Raw genomic sequence first — 20,697 nt, forward strand, 5'->3', positions numbered from 1 at the left:
TCAGATGCGATCAATCATGCAACAGTTATAACATAGGGTGACACAGAACTAGCTCGAGTTCATCAATGTAATGTAGGCATGTATTCCGAATATAGTCATACATGCTTATGGAAAAGAACTTGCATGACATATTTTGTCCTACCCTCCCGTGGCAGCGGGGTCCTATTGGAAACTAAGGGATATTAAGGCCTCCTTTTAATAGAGAACCGGACCAAAGCATTAACACATGGTGAATAAAGATGGGAATGGGCCGGGTCGACCCACTGGGTCACCGACCCGACCCAAAAAGTCAAGGCCAATGGGCCAAGCGGGTTGGCCCTAAATGGTATATGAGTCAGTGGAGCCGGCACCGTGCGACCCGATGGGTCAGATGGGTCGACCCAATCTCATACATGTAGTAGCTATTATACAAACGTACTTTGTAATTAAGTTGTTTATCTAAAATAAAAATGTACCGTGTTAGTTACTTGTGTTTGTGTCCAGCGCTGTGCAAACTGTTAAAGTAAAGTATGTTCCCGTCAAGAGAAAACTGAATATGTTTCTTGTACTGTATTTGGTTGGCAACCACCAGCCGTTTTGGCATACGACAGTTGTTTAGCTTAGATTTGATTGTTTCCTTGCCGTCCAAGGCTCATGTACACATGTACGTGATTCCTATAACATGAGCAGATCGCCCAAGGTATGGCGTTTTCCCTCGGACATCATTCCTTTACGGAAATAGTGGATCCAATAGAAATTAGAAATGTGAAAATATGAGATCTTGTTACCTTACTAAATTGTGTAAAGCTATAAGAGTGAATTGGTTAAATTTTGGGTCGACCTTATGTACCCAACGGGTCATCGAGGCCACAAATTTTTGATGTAATGGGCCGACCCATGGCCTCACATATTGACCTTGGACCCATAGGGCCAGGTCCAAGGCTAGGTCTGGGTCGTCCCATTCAGATCTTGAATGGTGAATACATAAACTCCTCAAACTACGGTCATCACCGGTAAGTATCCCGATTATTGTCACTTCGGGGTTAATGGATCATAACACATAATAGGTGACTATAGACTTGCAAGATAGGATCAAGAACTCACATATATTCATGAAAACATAATAGGTTCAGATCTGAAATCATGACACTCGGGCCCTAGTGACAAGCATTAAGCATAGCAAAGTCATAGCAACATCAATCTCAGAACATAGTGGATACTAGGGATCAAACCCTAACAAAACTAACTCGATTACATGATAAATCTCATCCAACCCATCACCGTCCAACAAGCCTATGATGGAATTACTCATGCACGGCGGTGAGCATCATGAAATTGGTGATGGAGGAAGGTTGATGATGACGATGGCGACGGATTCCCCTCTCCGGAGCCCCGAACGGACTCCAGATCAGCCCTCCCAAGAGAGTTTTGGGCTTGGTAGTGGCTCCGTGTCGTAAAACGCGATGAATCCTTCTCCCTTATTTTTTTCTCCCTGAAAGTGAATATATGGAGTCAAGGTGGACGTCGGTGGAGCATCAGGGGGCCCACAAGGCAGGGGGCATGCCCAGGGGGGTAGGCGCGCCCCCACCCTCGTGGATAGGGTGTGGGCCCCCTGACGTGGATTATTCTTCCAGTATTTTTTATATATTCCAAAAATAATCTCCGTTGATTTTCAGGTCATTCCGAGAACTTTTATTTCTGGACAAAAATAACACCATGGCTATTCTGCTGAAAACAACGTCAGTCCCGGTTAGTTCCATTCAAATAATGCAAGTTAGAGTCCAAAACAAGGGCAAAAGTGTTTGGAAAAGTAGATACGACAGAGATGTATTAACTCCCCCAAACTTAAACCTTTGCTTGTCCTCAAGCAATTCAGTTGATAAACTAAAAGTGATAAAGAAAAACTTTTACAAACTCTGTTTGCTCTTGTTGTTGCAAATATGTAAAGCCAGCATTCAAGTTTTCAGCAAATATTATGAACTAACCATATTCACAATAACACTTAGGTCTCATGTTTACTCATATCAATGGCATAATCAACTAGCGAGCAATAATAATAAATCTCGGATGACAATACTTTCTCAAAACAATCATAATATGATATAACAAGATGGTATCTCGCTAGCCCTTTCTGAGACCGTAAAACATAAATGCAGAGCACCTTTAAAGATCAAGGACCTACTAGACATTGTAATTCATGGTAAAAGAGATCCAGTCAAGTCATACTCAATGTAAACTAACAGTAATACATGCAAATGACGGTGGTGCTCTCCAACTGGTGCTTTTTAATAAGAGGATGATGACTCAACATAAAATAAATAGATAGGCCCTTCGCAGAGGGAAGCAGGGATTTGTAGAGGTGCCAGAGCTCGATTTTGAAATAGAGATGAATAATATTTTGAGCGGTATACTTTAATTGTCAACATAACAACCAAGAGATCTCGATATCTTCCATGCTACACACATTATAGGCGGTTCCCAAGAAGAATGGTAAAGTTTATACTCCCCCACCACCAACAAGCATCAATCCATGGCTTGCCCGAAACAACGGGTGCCTCCAACTAACAACAGTCTTGGGGGAGTTTTGTTTGCAATTATTTTGATTTGATTTCTGCATGGGACTGGGCATCCCGGTGACCAGCCATTTTCTCGTGAGTGAGGAGCGGAGTCCATTCCTCTTGAGAATAACCCGCCTAGCATGGAAGATACAGACAACCCTAGTTGATACATGAGCAATTCGACCATACAAAATAGAATGTTTATTTGAAGGTTTAGAGTTTGGCACATACAAATTTACTTGGAACGGCAGGTAGATACTGTATATAGGTAGGTATGTGGACTCATATGTAATAACTTTGGGGTTTATGGAATTGGATGCACAAGCAGTATTCCCTCTTAGTACAAGTGAAGGCTAGAAAGAGACTGGGAAGCGACCAGCTAGAGAGCGACAATAGTCATGAACATGCATTAAAATTAATCAACACCGAATGCAAGCATGAGTAGGATATAATTCATCATGAACATAAATATCGTGGAGGCTATGTTGATTTTGTTTCAACTACATGCGTGAACATGTGCCAAGTCAAGCCACTCGAATCATTCAAAGGAGGATACCACCCCATCATACCACATCACAACCATTTTAATAGCATGTTGGCACGCAAGGTAAACCATTATAAACTCCTTGCTAATTAAGCATGGCATAAGCAACTATAATCTCTAATTGTCATTCCAACATGTTTCATTCATAATAGGCTGAATCAGGAATGATGGACTAATCATATTTACAAAAACAAGAGAGGTCAAGTTCATACCAGCTTTTCTCATCTCAATCAGTTCATCATATATCGTCATTATTGCCTTTCACTTGCACGACCGAATAGTGTCGATAATAATAATAGTGCATGTGCATTGGACTAAGCTGGAATCTGGAAGCATTCAATATACAGGAAAAGACAAGGTAATATGGGCTCTTTGTTAGATCAACAATAATGCATAAGAGAGCCACTCAACATTTTCATTATAGTCTTCTCCTCTCGTCCCCCAAAGAAAAGAAATAAAACTATTTACATGGGAAAGCTCCCAACAAGCAAAAGAAGAACGAGAAATATTTTTGGGTTTTCTTTTCAATTACTACTACTACACGCATGGAAATTAAACTAACTAAAAGCTACAACTATTTTATTTTTATTGTTCTTAAGGTTTTTCAAACACACAAGAAGAAAGCGAGAAAAAGAAAATAAACTAGCATGGATGATAAAATGAAAAAGTATGAGCACCGACAACTGGCATGAGTGTGCGAACATGAATATAATGTCCGTGAGAGATACGTACTCCCCCAAGCTTAGGCTTTTGGCCTAAGTTGGTCTATGCCCATGGATGGCGGTGGATATCCGAAGTTGAAGCTGGGGTTGTACTGAGATGCATCAGCTACTGCCTAAAGAGCTGCAGCCTAGAGGCGAGCTGCCTCCGTCCTCCTCTCGTACTCATCCACCTCCTCCCTGGTTATAACATATCTCCTTTTTGCCTGAAAGTCAAAGAAAGTAGGAGCAGGGAGAGCGACGTGATAGGTGCGTCGTCTGTCAAAGATTAGTCGGTACTGGAGGGACTGATTATTCGTCTCAACAAACTGACGACGAACCATAACATCATAATCTAAATAAGCAGGAGGCAACTCAATATCATATCCACGTATGGGTACCTCAAGAAAATTAGCTAAATGGGTTGCGTAAATTACACCAAAGAAATCTCCATTAATTCTATTATTATGCAACCTACGTGCAACAATGGCCCCCAAGTTATATTGTCTATCTCCTAATATAGCACTCTTGAGAATGCTTAGGTGGGAACACACATGTGACATGCTTCATCCTTACCATTAATGCATCTACCTATGAAGAGAGAAAAATAATGTATGACAGGAAAATGAATGCTCCCTATGGTAGCTTGTGTTATTTCTCTGGATTCCCCCACAATGATACTAGCAAGAAAATCTTTATATTCAGATTTACGAGGTTCACTAACATTACCCCACTGGGGGAGTTTACAAGTAGTACTAAAATCTTCTAAGTCCATGGTATAAGATTTATCATAAAGATCAAACAGGACAGTTTGAGAATTGCGTGATGATGTAAATTCAAACCTTCTCACAAAGGAATCAGTGAGGTAGTAGTACTGACGGCACTTATCTGCCTCGAAGCTCTCAAGATCAGCGTTACGCACATATGCATCAAATTCCTCCTTGATTCCTGCTCGAACCATGAAGTCCTCTAACGGCCATTCACAAGGCCGCACTTGAGCATCCCTTGGTAGTTCATTGTCCGGCTCACGTATTGCGGGCTTGGGTCCTTGCTTCCTTGACGAACCACCTTGGTACATTTTCCTAAACATATTTCTTCCTTTGAAAAAATTCTGAAATTTTTAGCAACTCAAAATAAAAGTGAACCAAACTCAACATGATTGATGGCAACTACTCCTACAAGTGCCTAGAGGCTATATCATGCATTAAAACTACTTTTGACCACATAAATTTGACATGCAATCTCAAGAACAGGGTCACCTAAGCAGAAAAAAATTGCAATAAATAAAGCACTAGAACAAAAACTAATTGCACCATTGGAGGAGTCACATACCAAAGAACAACCCCTCAAAGCAGTTTTGTGAGAGGAGCTTTGAGCAAGGAGATCGAAAATGGCAGCAAGAAGAACAAGAACTCGGGTTTGAGCTGGCTAGTGATTTTTTCTAGAGCTAGATGAAGTGTGTGGATGCAAGGATAAGTGGAGGGGACCCACGTGGGGTCCACGAGGCAGGGGGCACGCCCAGGGGGTGGGCACGCCCTGCACCCTCGTGGGCACGTGGCTGCTCCCCCTGCTGTGCTCTCAGTGCCAGATATTCTCAAATATTCTAAAAAACATATTTAATTTTCAGGGCATTTGGAGCACTTTATTTTCGGGGTATTTTTTATTGCATGGATAATTAAGAAGCAGACAGAAAATACTATTTTTACTTTATTTAATATAAATAACAGAAAGTAAAAAGAGGGTACATAGAGTTGTGCTTTCTAACTTCATCCATATCATGCTCATCGAAAGGAATCCACTAACAAGGTTGATCAGGTCTTGTTAACAAACTCATTTAGAATAACATGAAACCGGAGAAACTTCGAATAACACTAGGTTACCTCAACGGAGATATGCATGTCCCCAATAATAAAATATCATATTTCTTCTTGACAGTAGGAAGAGGAAATTCAAAACCTCCAATAGTAATTGTTGAAAATTTTCCAATAGAATTGATACTGTGGACTTAAGGTTGTTTCCTCGGAAAGTGTACCATTTGCTCATTACCATTAACATGAAAAGTGACATTTTCTTTGTTGCAATCAATAGCAGCCCCTGCAGTATTCAAAAAGGGTCTTCCAAGAATAATAGACATACTATCGTCCTCGGGAATATCAAGAATAACAAAGTCCGTTATGGTAGTAATGTTTGCAACCACAACAGGCACATCCTCACAAATACCGACATGTATAGCAGTTAATTTATCAGCCATTTGCAAGGATATTTCAGTAGGTGTCAACTTATTCAAACCAAGTCTACGATATAAAGAGAGAGGCATAACACTAACACCGGCTCCAACATCACATAAAGAAGTTTTAACATAGTTTCTTTTAATAGAGCATGGTATAGTTGGTACTCCGGGATCTCCAAGTTTCTTTGGTATTCCACCCTTAAAAGTGTAATTAGCAAGCATGGTGGAAATTTCAGCTTCCGGTATCTTTCTTTTATTAGTAACAATATCCTTCATGTATTTAGCATAAGGATTCATTTTAAGCATATGAGTCAAACGCATACGCAAAAAGATAGGTCTAATCATTTCAGCAAAGCGCTCAAAATCCTCATCATCCTTTTTCTTGGATGGTTTAGGAGGAAAAGGCACGGGTTTCTGAACCCATGGTTCTCTTTCTTTACCATGCTTCCTAGCAACAAAGTCTCTCTTATCATAACGTTGACTCTTTGATTGTGGGTTATCAAGATCAACAACAGGTTCAATCTCTACATCATTATGATTACTAGGTTGAGCATCAACATGAACATCGTCATTAACATTATCACTAGGTTCATGTTCATTACCAGATTGTGTTTCAGCATCGAAAATAGAAATATCATTGGGATTCTCAGGTATGTCAACAACAGGTTCACCAGAAGCATGCAAAGTCCTATCATTTTTCTTTTTCTCACTTTTAGATGGACTAGGTGCATCTACATTAGTTCTCTAAGAATCTTGCTCAATTCTCTTAGGGTGGCCCTCAGGATACAAAGGTTCCTGAGTCATTTTACCCCCTCTAGTCATAACTCTAACACCATTATCATTCTTCTTATTATTTAATTCATTGAGCAAATCATTCTGAGCTTTAAGTACTTGTTCTACTTGAGTGGTAACCATAGAATCATGTTTACTAATAAGCTTAAGTTCACCTTTAACACTAGCCATATAATCACTCAAGTGTTCAAGCATATCAGCATTGTGTTTCAATTGTCTACCAACATAAGCATTGAAGTTTTCTTGTTTAACCATAAAGTCATCAAACTCATTCAAGCATTGGCTAGCAAACTTAGTAAATGGAATTTCACATTTATCAAATCTATAGAGAGAATTTACCTTTACTACCTATGTCGGGTTATCAAGACCATGTATTTCTTCAATAGGTGGTAAATTCTTAACATCTTCACCTTTAATACCTTTTTCTTTCATCGATTTCTTTGCCTCTTGCATATCTTCAGGACTGAGAAATAGAATACCCCTTTTCTTCGGAGTTGGCTTAGGAGTTGGTTCAGGAAGTGTCCAATTGTTTTCATTAGTCAACATATTATTCAATAGCAATTCAGCTTGATCAAAAGTTCTTTCCCTCAAAACACAACCAACACAACTATCCAGGTAGTCTCTGGAAGCATCGGTTAGTCCATTATAAAATATATCAAGTATTTCATTTTTCTTGAGAGGATGATCAGGCAAATCATTAAGTAATTAGAGAAGCCTCCCCCAATCTTGTGGGAGACTCTCTTCTTCAATTTGCACAAAATTATATATTTCCCTTAAGGCAGCTTGTTTCTTATGAGATGGGAAATATTTAGCAAAGAAGTAATAAATCATATCCTGGGGACTACGCAGACAACCAGGATAAAGAGAATTAAACCATGTTTTAGAATCACCATTTAATGAGAACGGAAACAACTTAAGGATAAAGTAATAGCGAGTTTTCTCATCATTAGTGAACAAGGTGGCTATATAAACTTACCTACTTTTCTATCCGTTTCTATCCGTTTCATACCTTGAATAAAACCAATTATGTCAAGAAAATGCTGATATAAACTTACCTACTTTTCTATCCGTTTCTATGCTACATCATTCAAGTTGTTTTATACTCTATTTGTTTTTCTCCCAACAAAAATTACCTCATCAGTTTCTTCCTCAACTTATGCCTGAATGCGGTCTACTCACACTTGTCTTGGGTCAACACTTGAAACTTGTGTCAACCTACTGCATTTGCAGTAAAAGTGGATGCATTACCATTAATGGGTGGGCATATATCGTGAGAATCCGCCGAGATCTCAAAATTGAAGACAATGCTATGTTCATGCTTTATCAAGGCAGTTTATGTCTTTTCCTCTTAATCGACGAAATCCCTTCATGAATCTCATTTCAGAAGATACATATCGTTTTTTGCAATGCTCCGTCGGATGCTCTTTTAAGTACCGAATGATAAGTACTCTCATGTATATGTGCGTCTCACGGATTTTAAGTACTAGTTGTTAAGTACTTTATTAAGTAACTTTTGTTATCTAAGTTATTGTTATCTATGTTGTAAGATGTGATAACGTCTTACGCATCTTTTGTCAAGATTGTTACAATGCACAACCAATGGAAACTAAAACTTCTTTCATAAAATGCCACCATTTGATTCTCATCATATGATTGTGGGCCTATTCTTATGCTACTCCTGCAGGAGTTGTTGGATTTCTCCAAAGAGTAAGGGTGATGTAACACAGAAGCATAAAGTATTTCCCTCGGTTAAGAACCAAGGTTTAATAGAACTAGTAGGAGCCAGCAAGCTAACAAGATAAGCAGCACGCGCACACAAAAATAAAATAAAATCTTGCACCCAACTTGGCAAGGGGGTCATCACTGCCCTCGTCTTGCTAGTTGCAAGGTTAATAGCAAATAATAGAGAGATAATGGTATAATGAAACAACAAAATAGTACAGGGAAATAAAAGAGCAATTGTGTAAATGCAAGTATTAATGGAGAATGAACCTGGGAGCCATAGATTCACTAGTGGCATCTCTCTCAAAAGTAGGTAATGGCATGGTAGACAAATTACTATTGGACAACTGACTGAAAAGCGACAATTTATAACTATGATCATTCATGGCATAATCATGTATAGGCATTACGTCCATGATAAGTAGAGTGTTATCCAATTTCATCTACTACTATTACTCCACCCTGAAACCGCTATCCAACATGCATCTCAACGTATTAAGTTTAATGAAAAATAGAGCAACACAATAAGCAATATGACATAATGTAGACAGAAAGAAATCTAGCAATTGGATTCAACCCTGTTGTTTTATCCTTAATAGCAACAATATAAATACATGTCTTTGTCCTTATTGTCACTAGACAAGAGCATCACAAGATTTAACCCACTACTATTCAGCACTCTCTAAGAAGAACTACATGTCTATCTTGGCCATAGAAGACAAAAATGTCAGAAAGCATGCATAGCTACTCAATTATAGAGAAAAGAAACTTCAAAAGATTCAATATATATTAGTGAACAATCTTATCATAAATTCACAATTGATTGGACCGTAACAAACACAATATAAGGATTACATTGGATTGATCTCAGAGGAGAAGATTGTATTGAAGATCCGACACACACACACACACACACACACACTGAGAGAGAGAGAGAGAGAGAGAGAGAGAGGCCATCTAGCTACTACTATGGACCCGTAGGTCCTAAAGGAACTACTCACACATCATCATGGAGGTAGCAAGGTTGATGAAGATGCTCCCTCAAATGACTTCCCCCTCTGGTAGAACTCCAAAAGAGGGCTCCAAATGGGATTGCTTCGAAACAGAGGCTTGCGGCGATGATAAAATTCTATTGGGTCTCGCTCCGAGGGTTTCATGAATTATGGAATTTATAGGCGGGGGAATTAGGTCAAAATGGGGCTTAGGGTGGCCACAAGCCTAGGTGGCATGGCCGCCCTAGCTACCCTTGTGGGTCCCTCGAGCATCCTCTCGATGCCCGAAGCTTCTAGGGTCCTTGGTCCAGAAAAAATCGTCAAAAATTGGCATGGTGTTTGGACCTTCCTAAGTATTGATTTTCTGCGACACCAAAAACAAGAAAAAAAACAAGAACTAGAACTAGGCACTAAATTAATAGGTTAGTCCAAAAATTAATATAAATTATATAAAAATCATATAAAAGTGATAATATAATACCATGAAATAAGAGAAAATTATAGATACATTCGAGGCGTATCAACCTCTTGTTTCATCTAATTGCCTTCCCTCAGATCTACTCTATTCCCACTCGTATCACTTCTTTCTCTGGCGCATCTTGCTCTGCTCCTACACTTGCAGTTATCGTACTGCAGGAACACCCAATGGCTATCGATTCATCACATCAAACATAGGTAAATCTATTTTGAATAGGATTAATCTTGTTCAAATGACCCTTCACTATTTCTTTTCTCCTGGATCCAAGTTTCATATTCATAGTGCTCAATGTGATATGACTTGAGAGGGTTATGTTCGCGTGAGAATGTTTTGGAGAACAACACTTTCTCCCTCTGTTTTTCACCTCCTCGTAGAGAAATGATTGTATGCTCGCATATTTGTTTTTACTGCACAACCAGTATATATATTCAATTTATTTGAATTGCAGTACATATGAAATAAAGATGCATATGGTTTTGATCATTTGTTCAGCAGTAATAGATCATTTGTTCAAATCCATATTTAAATAATTTCTATGTATTATGGTCATACCTACTCCAATAGTCGGATGCTTCTGCTTATATGAATTACATATTGATTTCTCAAATTTATAACTCTGATCCTTTCTCATATATGTTTGTGCAATTTCAAAATTATTTCTACATGTCACTAATTGATGCATTACCATATATGATGTCAAAATAAATCCTTCATACATTCTTCTACTAATAACAATTTATGTACATTAATTTTTACTAGGTGATTCCCTGCATCGCGACAAACTCTTTCTTGCACAAATTGGGTATAACAAAATGTCAGGAAGTAAAACTTTTAGTTTTCCTTTAGTCAAAAGAGGACTTAACTTTCAACATTAATGTCACAAATGACAAAGAAAGAACTTGTTTGGGTGGTAACTATTGGAGTGAATTTATAGAACTATATGACTTTCAGTTTCAAAAGGAAATGTACTTCAATCTAGCTGGTGAGCCTATTTGGTACATCCCTATGGAACCTCCTAATGCTCCTGTAACTGATCCATGTAAGGTTACTCATACATAAATGAATTGACATATGATTTGTGCAACATCAGTCTTTACCAACTAGTTAATTTTATTTCTACTAATTTTAAATCAATTACTACTTCTTTTCACTTCCAAATAGGTTGTACTTCTAACTAATTTTATTGACAGAAACTCCCTCCGTAAACTAATATAAGAGCATATAGGATACTAAAGTAGTGATCTAAACACTCTTATATTAGTTACAGAGGGAGTACTATCTAAGCTTATAACCTCCACACACCACAAAAATAAAATTTCAACAATATTTGTAGCACAAATGTGACAAATGATGGAAAGACATTGGCCATGTAATAATGTTCATTAGGCAGATGGACTGGTTTTTGTGCAACTGATCATTCATATGTGCCACAGCTACATAGTTTGACAAAGTCCAACATTAACTACAAGTTGCTCGTAATAATTTTGTTCTGCTGCATATTCTTAAATACTATGTGTGCAATAGCTATAATTCTTCCTATATCCCATTTATTATGTTGCAACCGAGACTTCTCAATGCAACCCAAAACCTACAAGTTGATCCAGGTGAACTGAGGATTATTCTCAATGCCGGTAAGAGTTTCGCATGTACATACACATGCTGCAATCACAGAGGTGTAATTATTAATGGCTGGGCAGAAGTACTCAAGCAAACCAAATTCAAATTTGTAGACAAGATCATGTTCCTAGTCCACCATGGTTCTCAAGGTGTTTTCCTCTTCATTGAACGCATTTCCTGTTAGTAGCGATGTATGTTGTGGAATGTACTTCACCTAGAAAAATACACTTATTAATTTGTTGGTGTCGGGGTACACAAACATGGGTGTTTATTTCCTCCGACTTGTGCACGGACAGAAATCCTCCGCCCCGATGGCTAGGACTTGCCAGGGGAATGACTACCTCAATGTGGTCGGACCCGTCAAGCATATCCAGCACCAACATGTAACACAAGGGCGGGCCAGAGAAACTGCTCTTCATGAGATCAAGAAGCGGATCAAGAAGACCAAGCCAAACATACAAGTCAAGATTCCAAGAGAAGTGTCCCTTGCCGGCCAGGCGAGGCCGACAAGGTCGATACCACAAGACAATAGCAAAGCCAAAATGCGACAGGTGCGCCTCTAGGGCAACTGGAGGCCGTGGCACGCACCCCTCGAGAAGGCCCGACAAGCCCTGCCCCCGTCGGGAACGGGATAATTACCACCGCTCCACCACATCGCAACGTCAATCACTTGTCCATGCGGTGTCGAGCCCCCCAAGTGATTAAGTGGCTTTCATTAAGCACGTGGCAACACGATGGAAAGCATATCTCATCCATTTGACACCCATCCAAAGGCATGTCATGATGATAAGCAGAAGGTGATTAAGCGGCGGCATAAGCCTGCCGGGGATGCACCCCCGCATGCCACCTAAGGTAGTAGTTATGGCAGTTTGTCCTAAATGGTAGAGTTAGGTATGATATCACTGTTGGCTATCTAATCACAAGATATTGACTGCTTTGCCACTATGGTTACCCGTTAAGCTATAAAAGGAGGTCCAAGGCAACCTTTAGAGGGATTCAAGCCCTCCCACACTTGTACGCGCGTAGTTGCTCCCCAAGGCCACCTTGCTAGGATTGAGCATTGCGTGTTGTTGAATTGCCTACATCCAATCCACAAAAAGCAGGAGTAGGATTTTATGCTTCTCAGCGGCCCAAACCTGGGTAAAGATCACTAGTATCATCGGCATCATGTTGCTTCATGGCCTCCTCTCTTTGTGCAACGTGATCTCCCCCTTGCCGAACCAGAAAGGGGCTCATGGCCCCATATGTGACCGTGTTCACCCATGACATCTTTGGCACGCCAGGTAGGGGGAATCGCTTGCGCGAACCCAAAGTTTTGAACAGCGCGTCGAGCTTCATCATCGTCTTCATCGTCACCTTCTTCGTCCATGGCTTCAAAGAAGAAGCACAATGCTGTTCCCAGCCTCGTCCTTTCCAGACTCTACCGCTCGTCTCTGCCGCAGCGGTGGCGACGGTGAGAATGAGGGCGACGGCACTGCAGCTGGCACGGATGATGTGGTCACCATGCCGCCATGGCCAGAAGGAGAGGCATGCCATGCAGCGGTGCCACCCTTCTCACGGCCACTTCATCGAGCGCGTCTGGTCCCAAGAAGTGCCACTTGGTCAAGCAAACAAGAAAAACAGTGTGTACTTGGCCTCCTTCTTCCTTCTTGCTCGCTAATGATTGGGTCGCGCAGGGGCGATGCCACCGGTGTGGATAAGCCCTTGTGAAGCTCAGTCGTGTATTTATCCCACCAAGGGTAATTCCCGAGTTGAATGGTGGTGTGAATCAGTTGGTTTGGCACCCCCGGCAGGCGAACCCCGGCATGGCCCTATGCGCCAGCGTATCCTTCACGCTGGTTGCCGAGGGATCATTGGAAGTGTAAGAAAAAGGAGAGAGGAGCCACTTTTATCCCTTTTCCACTATGTTTCGTTAGTTGTGAATGTTTGTACTGACCCCTCTGGCCCGTGTCGGGGCGGGACACGTGGCTAATGGACTACCTACTCCCTCCCTTTTGTTCCTTTTCGTTTTCCCTCTTTTTAGGGCGAAAATGGACATACATACACATGTTTCCCCAAGAGGCATAAAGAGGAGGGATGAACACGGGTGGAGAAGGAGATGCTACGCGTAGTCAAGTATATAGCCCGGCAGGAGGGAAGCATAGACAAAAGCTAAGTTGCCATGTTTGTAAAAAAATCTTAGTAACTTGCACTTGCGCATCCCTCAGACAACCAAGGTTTCGTATGGCGGACCCTCTGCCCGATGGAACCTTACCGTCCCTATTTGCACCCTTGCTTTGTTTCGAGCCTGCTCAATAGGGTAGGTGGCAGCATCGGGGATTACTAAGGAATAACCCACCGGCAGCGTGTTCTTGCCAGCAAAATGCTAAGGACCCACTCCTCAAAGAAATCACGGCAACATGTTGTTGGTGGGCAACCAAAAAGTTAACCATACGAATATTGATGGAGAAATGAAAGGGGGATAGCATATGCTCACATATAAACATCAGTTCAACCAACATCAAAACGAAGATAGTACGAGACTTAACACAAGATACATGTTTTGTCTTAAGTACAGGACAACATGGCAACGAGAGTGACCTAGGGCTGGATCCGACGACCTCCGAGAACTCTTGGAACTGAGAGGACCATGCCAGCAAGGGGGGCGGCCTTTGCCACGACGATAGAGGTGTCGACGCCTGTCGGCAGCTTCTTGAAGCCGTCAGAGAGGTCAATGTCCGAATGGAAGAAGGCGAGGTTGCTCAATACCAAGAAGAGGGTGTCCCGAGCAAGCTTTCGAGATTCGTCAGCAAAGCAGGCGGCTTTGTCGTCTTTGTACATCTTCAGCCCTTCAATCAAGCCTTCAAAGAAAAGCGTCAGCTTTACACTTGGAACTTCATGCTTGCCGACTGAGAAGGCCCAGCTCTTCATATCCATTTTTGCGATCTGAGTTGTGAGGCGTTCTGAGATGTCGACCATGCTCTTGATCCAGAGGTCATGCTGCTGAATCTGGTTCTCCTGTTTGTCTTTAGCATACTTCTGGAGGGTTCTGGCTCTAGTCAAGTCCGTCATCAGCAGCTTCTTGCAGCAACCGACATATTCAACTTCCTTCTCCAAGGATCCAAGCCTGGATTCATGTCAGAAATGGTGCCGTTGGCAGTATCAAGGTCCTGCCTCTTGGAGGAAAGTTGTGATTGCAAGTCCTCTAGGGTGGCCCTTGCTTTTTGTGCTTCCTCCTTGAGGGCCACGATCTCCTTGCTACTACCGGCAAGGTCCTCTGTCAGCTTGTTCAGTTGATTCTCAAGATTGGTCTTGGCAGTAAAAGCGGTTGCTAGCTCATTAGCAACATTCTTCAGTTGGGTAGAGGATTCGAGAGTGAGCATGCTAAGAGTGGCCTTGTGGCTGTCCTCCAAATCCTTGGTATGCTGCTGAACGAGGGCCTCCAGTTCCTCATCCTTGCAATGGAGAGTGGCTTCGAGGTTCCCTTCCCGAGTGGATATGTCCTTCTCCTTGGTGTTCAGAAGTGCTTCGCGCTCTACCAAACAGACCTCCCGGGAAGCAATGTCCTCCTTGGCCATGGTCAGCACCTCCTCTTGCCGCACAATGGAGTGGGACTTCCTCTTGTACCACTAGCGCAACTCATTGCCTTTGTCCGCCAGATTCCTATCTATGAGATCGACGGAGTCACGCTATTCCTTGATTGCCTGCCACTTGAGGATGTACCTATGCTGCACATCTATAACCCTGCCGCCATGGCTTCCAGGAAGGCTAAATCATTGGCACCGTCAGTAGGATCGCCAACTTCTTCAACTCTCTGGGACAACGGTGCCAAAATGTGTCTGATCTCTTGATCAAAATCTATGCCCGCTGGGACAGACGGGCCGGGAGCTGCGAGCCCAGGTTGGGCAGGGATTAATGTCAGCTTGCTTGGAGAAGGGTGCGAGACTGCGGCCGGAGGATGGTTCATGGGGAGAGGGCCCACGGATTGGAGAGGAGCCTTCTCCTCAATGACTATACCTAGGCCAGAAGTGTTGTAGGGGGTTTTCTCTGTCTCTTTTGGGAACTCCTCGATATCCCTAAGAGTCTGTTCATGGCTTCCGCAGCAGCAATCCTAGCCGCTTCCTCGGTTGCATCCTTTTTGATACTGGCCATCTCCTCCAAGATCTCAGGTTCATCAGTTGACGGGGCTACAAACGAAATTAACAGATGGTATAATAAGAAGCCAGATGCTGCTAAATCAAAGGCCAAGAAGTAAAGCAATCCAAGAATGTAGAAACAAAGACGAGTGGATTACCCGATGGTGGCTGCTATGGAGGAACATCCCCTTCCCCAGCAACGTCAGTTGCCGGCGCATGGTCCACAACCACCCCTTCGGTGACTGTAACCTCAGCATGAGAAGACCCCTCGGTGGAAGCCCTTGCCGGTGATTCCTTTGCTTGAACTTGGGCCGAGGTGGACCCCTCTTGGCATGACCCACCTGGCTGGCTCTTGCTTACTCCTTCGGCGAGGGACAAGGGGCGTTCCTCCGCATCTCCACGAGAAGGCAAGGATTGCCCCATGTCTTCACGCTAGGGGTTGGACTGGGGGATAGGTGCGAGATCCCCTGTCGTATCCCCCACCAGCCCCGTGCTTGTCGAGTGGCCCAGCACCACCACATGCTTGGCCCACTTGGCCCGCTGAGAAAGGGGCTCCTCATCCCTGCCAAGTCAACAAAATCAAGATTAAAACAGTGACCAAGTACATAATAGTTCAATGAGAAGTTGGTAATCATACTTACTTTGGATCCTTGAGCATAGAGCTCGGCTCGTATGCCGCAGGTGGCAGGGTTGCTCTGCCCCTCTTCAGAGTTGGAGGAGCGGAGCCTGCTGGCGGCAATAAGCCCATCGGTGGAACTGAGACCAATGGCGGGATCGGTCTTGACGAGGGGCTAGGGTCTACCCATGTAACAATCCGTCGCTTGGTGGGTGGAGTCTTGGCCTAGGACAAGTGAATGGAATGGTGGCGTGCCACATCTTGCTTTTCACCCTTGGTTGTGGTCTTCTTCGCCTTCTTGCCGCCCCATGGAGGGCGGGAGCTGCAGGATCTTTGCTGATCTGCTTGTGGAGACGCCGACCTGGCTCCGGAGCTTGATGACCCATTTCGAGCCCTTCTTCCACCACCTCAAGCCCCTTTGCCTCCTCCGCCTAAACCCCTCCTTGGGCCCCTGTTGCCGTGCCTAGGAGGTTCCGCCCCCAGCAGGATCAAGCTCGGCAGCCTCTTCCTTGGTGCGCTCTTCACTTCCTTTGTCGGAAGAACCCACACCCTCAACTCCTTCCTCCTCCTCCTCTCCGAGTTCTGCTCCCCTAGCAGCCCTAAGCTCCCTATCCTCAGTGATTCATTTCGAAATGAACGCCTGTTCTGCTTTGGAAGTAGGCTTGATGAGGTCGGTCTCTACCCTGGAAGATCATTCTTCCAAGCGAGAGACCCAGTCCATCTCTACATCCAGGTCGGGCAGTGCCTAGTCGGCCTTGACTCCGGAAGCATTGCAATCGGGCAGCCATTGCAGGATCTGGCTCAGAGCAGAGTTGAGATGTAGGGGAACAACCTTTGCCGGCAGGTGGAATGGCTCGAGGTTGCCGAACAGCTGATCACACATCCAGCTGTGGTCGTACACCATCAGCTTGTTGACGGGGCCTGGGTACAATTGCATCATGTCGGCAGAGTTCTTGTACTCCCAGGAAAACCTATCCCTTTTTTGCAACAACGCAATGTGGTGCCGGGGGAAGTCGGCCCCCACATGCTCGATGGTCAGCCCAGCAGCTTTGAGGTGGACGATCCTATTCAGCACCGGGCGGAGCCTGTCGTTAGTGAGGCCTAGCTTGCCCCAATCACTTCCGCACGTGACACACCCAGTCCATGTCAAGAAAAACTTAGGGGCGTCCTTATCTTGGATCTAGCACCAGTCGGCTCTCCATTCCTTCCACTTGTTGCGCTGCTAGACAGGGAGATAATCCCAGTCTTCCTTCTTGCCCCTGGGAATCCAACTTATCTTCCCCGAGCGATGAGATTTGTCTTCTATCCATAGGGTGAAGAAATGCCTGAACAAATCCACATTGGGGGCGACTCCAACAAAGTTCTCGCACAGATGGGCAAAGATCTCCATGCAAGCCATGGCATTGGGTGTGAAATCCAGAAGATGGAACCCGTAAACCGTCATCATGGCACCGAAGAAGGAAAAAGGGGAAGAAAGGCCACAGAGGAAAAACACATAGAAAAAGTAGTACTGAATCTGCTGGAACTTTGGACCCCTCTAGCAGAACTACAGGCTCTTTGTGCCCATTCCTAGTCTCCCTCCCCCACATATATGCATACCTCGTCTTTAAGGTATTGTTGTCTAGATGCGACGGGGAGAAAACCTCATCTTCCTGCCGCCGCCTCTCCAACTCCTCTACTTTCCTCTTCCTCCCCTCCATGGTGGGGTCCGCGGCGACGACCGCCTGCTTCCCCTTCATGGTGCCCGCTTCCTCTTCACGGCCCAGCGACACGTATGGCCCAGGCCCAGGGGGTTCTGTCGGGGTACACAAACAGGGGTGTTTATTTCCCCTGACTTGTGCATGGACAGAAAGCCTCCGCCCCGATGGCTAGGACTTGCAGGGGGAATGACTACCTCAATGTGGTCAGACCCGTCAAGCATATCCAGCCCCAACATCTAACACAAGGGTGAGCCAGAGAAACTTCTCTTCGTGAGATCAAGAAGCGGATCAAGAAGACCAAGCCAAACATACAAGTCAAGATTCCAAGAGGAGTGTCCCTTGCCGGCCAGGCGAGGCCGGCAAGGTCGATACCACAAGCCAATAGAAAAGCCAAAATGCGCCAGCCGCGCCTCAAGAGCAACCGGAGGCCGTGGCGCGTACCCCTCCGAGAAGGCCGGCAAGCCCTACCCCCGGCAGGCACGAGATAATTACCACTGCATCGCAACGTCAATCACTTGTCCATGCGGTGTCGAGCCCCCCAAGTGACTAACTGGCTTTCACTAAGCACGTGGCAAAATGATGGAAAGCAGATCACATCCATTTGACACCTGTCCAAAGGCGTGTCAAGATGATAAGCAGAAAGTGGTTAAGGCAGCATAAGCTTGTCGGGGATGCACCCCCGCGTGTCAGCTAAGGTAGCATTTATGGTATTTTGTCCTAAATGGCAGAGTTAGGTATGATAACATTGTTGGCTATCTAATCACAAGATATTGATTGTTTTGCCACTGTGGTTACCCCTTAAGCTATAAAAGGACGTCCAAGGCAACCTTTAGAAGGATTCGAGCCCTCCCACAATTGTATGCGCGTAGTTGCTCCTCCAAGAGGCCACCTTGCCAGGCTTCAGCGCTGCGTGTTGTTGCATTGCCTACATCCAATCAACCAAAAGCAGGACTAGGGTTTTAAGCTTCCCAGCGGCCCGGACCTAGGTAAAAATCACTACTATCATCGTCGGCGTGCTGCTTCATGGTCTCCGCTCTTTGTGCAATGTGATCTCCCCCTTGCGGAACCACAAAGGGGCTCATGGCCCCATAGGTGATCGTGTTCACCCATGATAGTTGGGGTGCTTGATTGTGAAATCTTTGCGACGAACATGTAGTTTCAAACTTATTTTCAATCATTCCTACTCTTGTATTGAGATATAAGAACCTACCAATATTTTATTCTAGATACTAATTTAATATGCATTTCAAACAAACCTCCTGCAAATAAATCTCACTAGAATTGAGTTACACATAAGAATATATCTTAGCTTAGAACATATTTGTCTTTTAGTTGAATAGTTGAACCATGCATATCTCTACAAATTTTGTAATTGAAAAGAAGATGCAGGTCACACAAGTTTTTTTAGTAAACCAGAGCGGTTATGCATCTGCCCCGTATTTATATTAAGGAAGTGGCAAACATGCACCTTAATCAGTTTACAACTCGCGGTCACAACCATAGATCAGTTGCATTAGATTTTTAAAGGAGAAACTTAAACAACATAGTCTCACAAGTGCTCAAAGAGAAAAGCACCTCAGCTAGATAATACCTTAGCCACCTATAGAGCAGCCTAACCAAGAACTACCCGAGTCCTCTTAGAATTTATCCATGATCATAGTTGAGAAGCTACAGACACTACAGAAGCAGAGAAGCCTGACCTCATTGGAAGACTACATTCCACGGACACACAAAAGACCGCATCCATTCCAACACATTTTCCAAATTTAGCCAACAACTTCCCAGAAAAACAATTTTATTGCAAAATACCCATAAGCTCAAGAAGGTTGCGAACTAATCAACTTAATAACAAAAGCATTGCTTTAGTTTTTCTAGAAATTATCCAAGGAAAAAATGAAGTGGAAACTCGGAAGGTGAACGAACAAACTCAAAATTTTGGGTTCCCTCCATCATTTTGTCCCCCCCCCACGCACGCCCATAATTTTTCCCCTTCCCACCTTATTTTCTAGTTGTCCCACTAAATTTCCCCATCCCGCCCTGTAAATATGTTTTTACTTGTTCACAAGAACCCCCGCTCATAACTTCGCACTTCGCCCTCGTCTCTATCTTCTCCTCCAAATGTCGATCCCTCCCGGTGGTGTAGGTTCCGCAACCGCAAGGAGACGCTACCGAGAACCCTAGGTATTTTCATGAAGGTAACAAATATTTCCTCCTCCTTCCATACCCAAGGCCATCTAGTTTGCTATCGTTCACTCATGTTGTTTGTTTTATCCTCATATAGTCATGAATTACATGTTTAATTGAATACAAAAAGAAACTTAGGGTTTGTATCAGGTTGTTTGATGCGTGTGTTAAGGATATGGTCGCATGTTGTTGTTCTAATTGCGCTAAAGACCTAAACCCGAGCTTTCCTATCCATATGAGGCTATAGAGGAGTTTTATTTATTTGTTAACTCCTCACGAGGAAAGCAGTCACAGCCCACTCCGCGCTGCCCCTCCCGTACGCCGGCAGCACATCATATCCGCTGATGCCCAAATCCACCCCCTTCTATGCCCTCCCACCTTCGACGAAGCTTCCAACCAACCGGAGCCGCCCCAAAATGGTGGGATCCAGCCCTCCTAGGAAGTCGCCACCAATTTGTAGGATGGATCCATG

This window comes from Triticum aestivum, chromosome 2A (genome assembly GCF_018294505.1).
Source record: "Triticum aestivum cultivar Chinese Spring chromosome 2A, IWGSC CS RefSeq v2.1, whole genome shotgun sequence".
Classification (NCBI taxonomy): Eukaryota; Viridiplantae; Streptophyta; class Magnoliopsida; order Poales; family Poaceae; genus Triticum; species Triticum aestivum.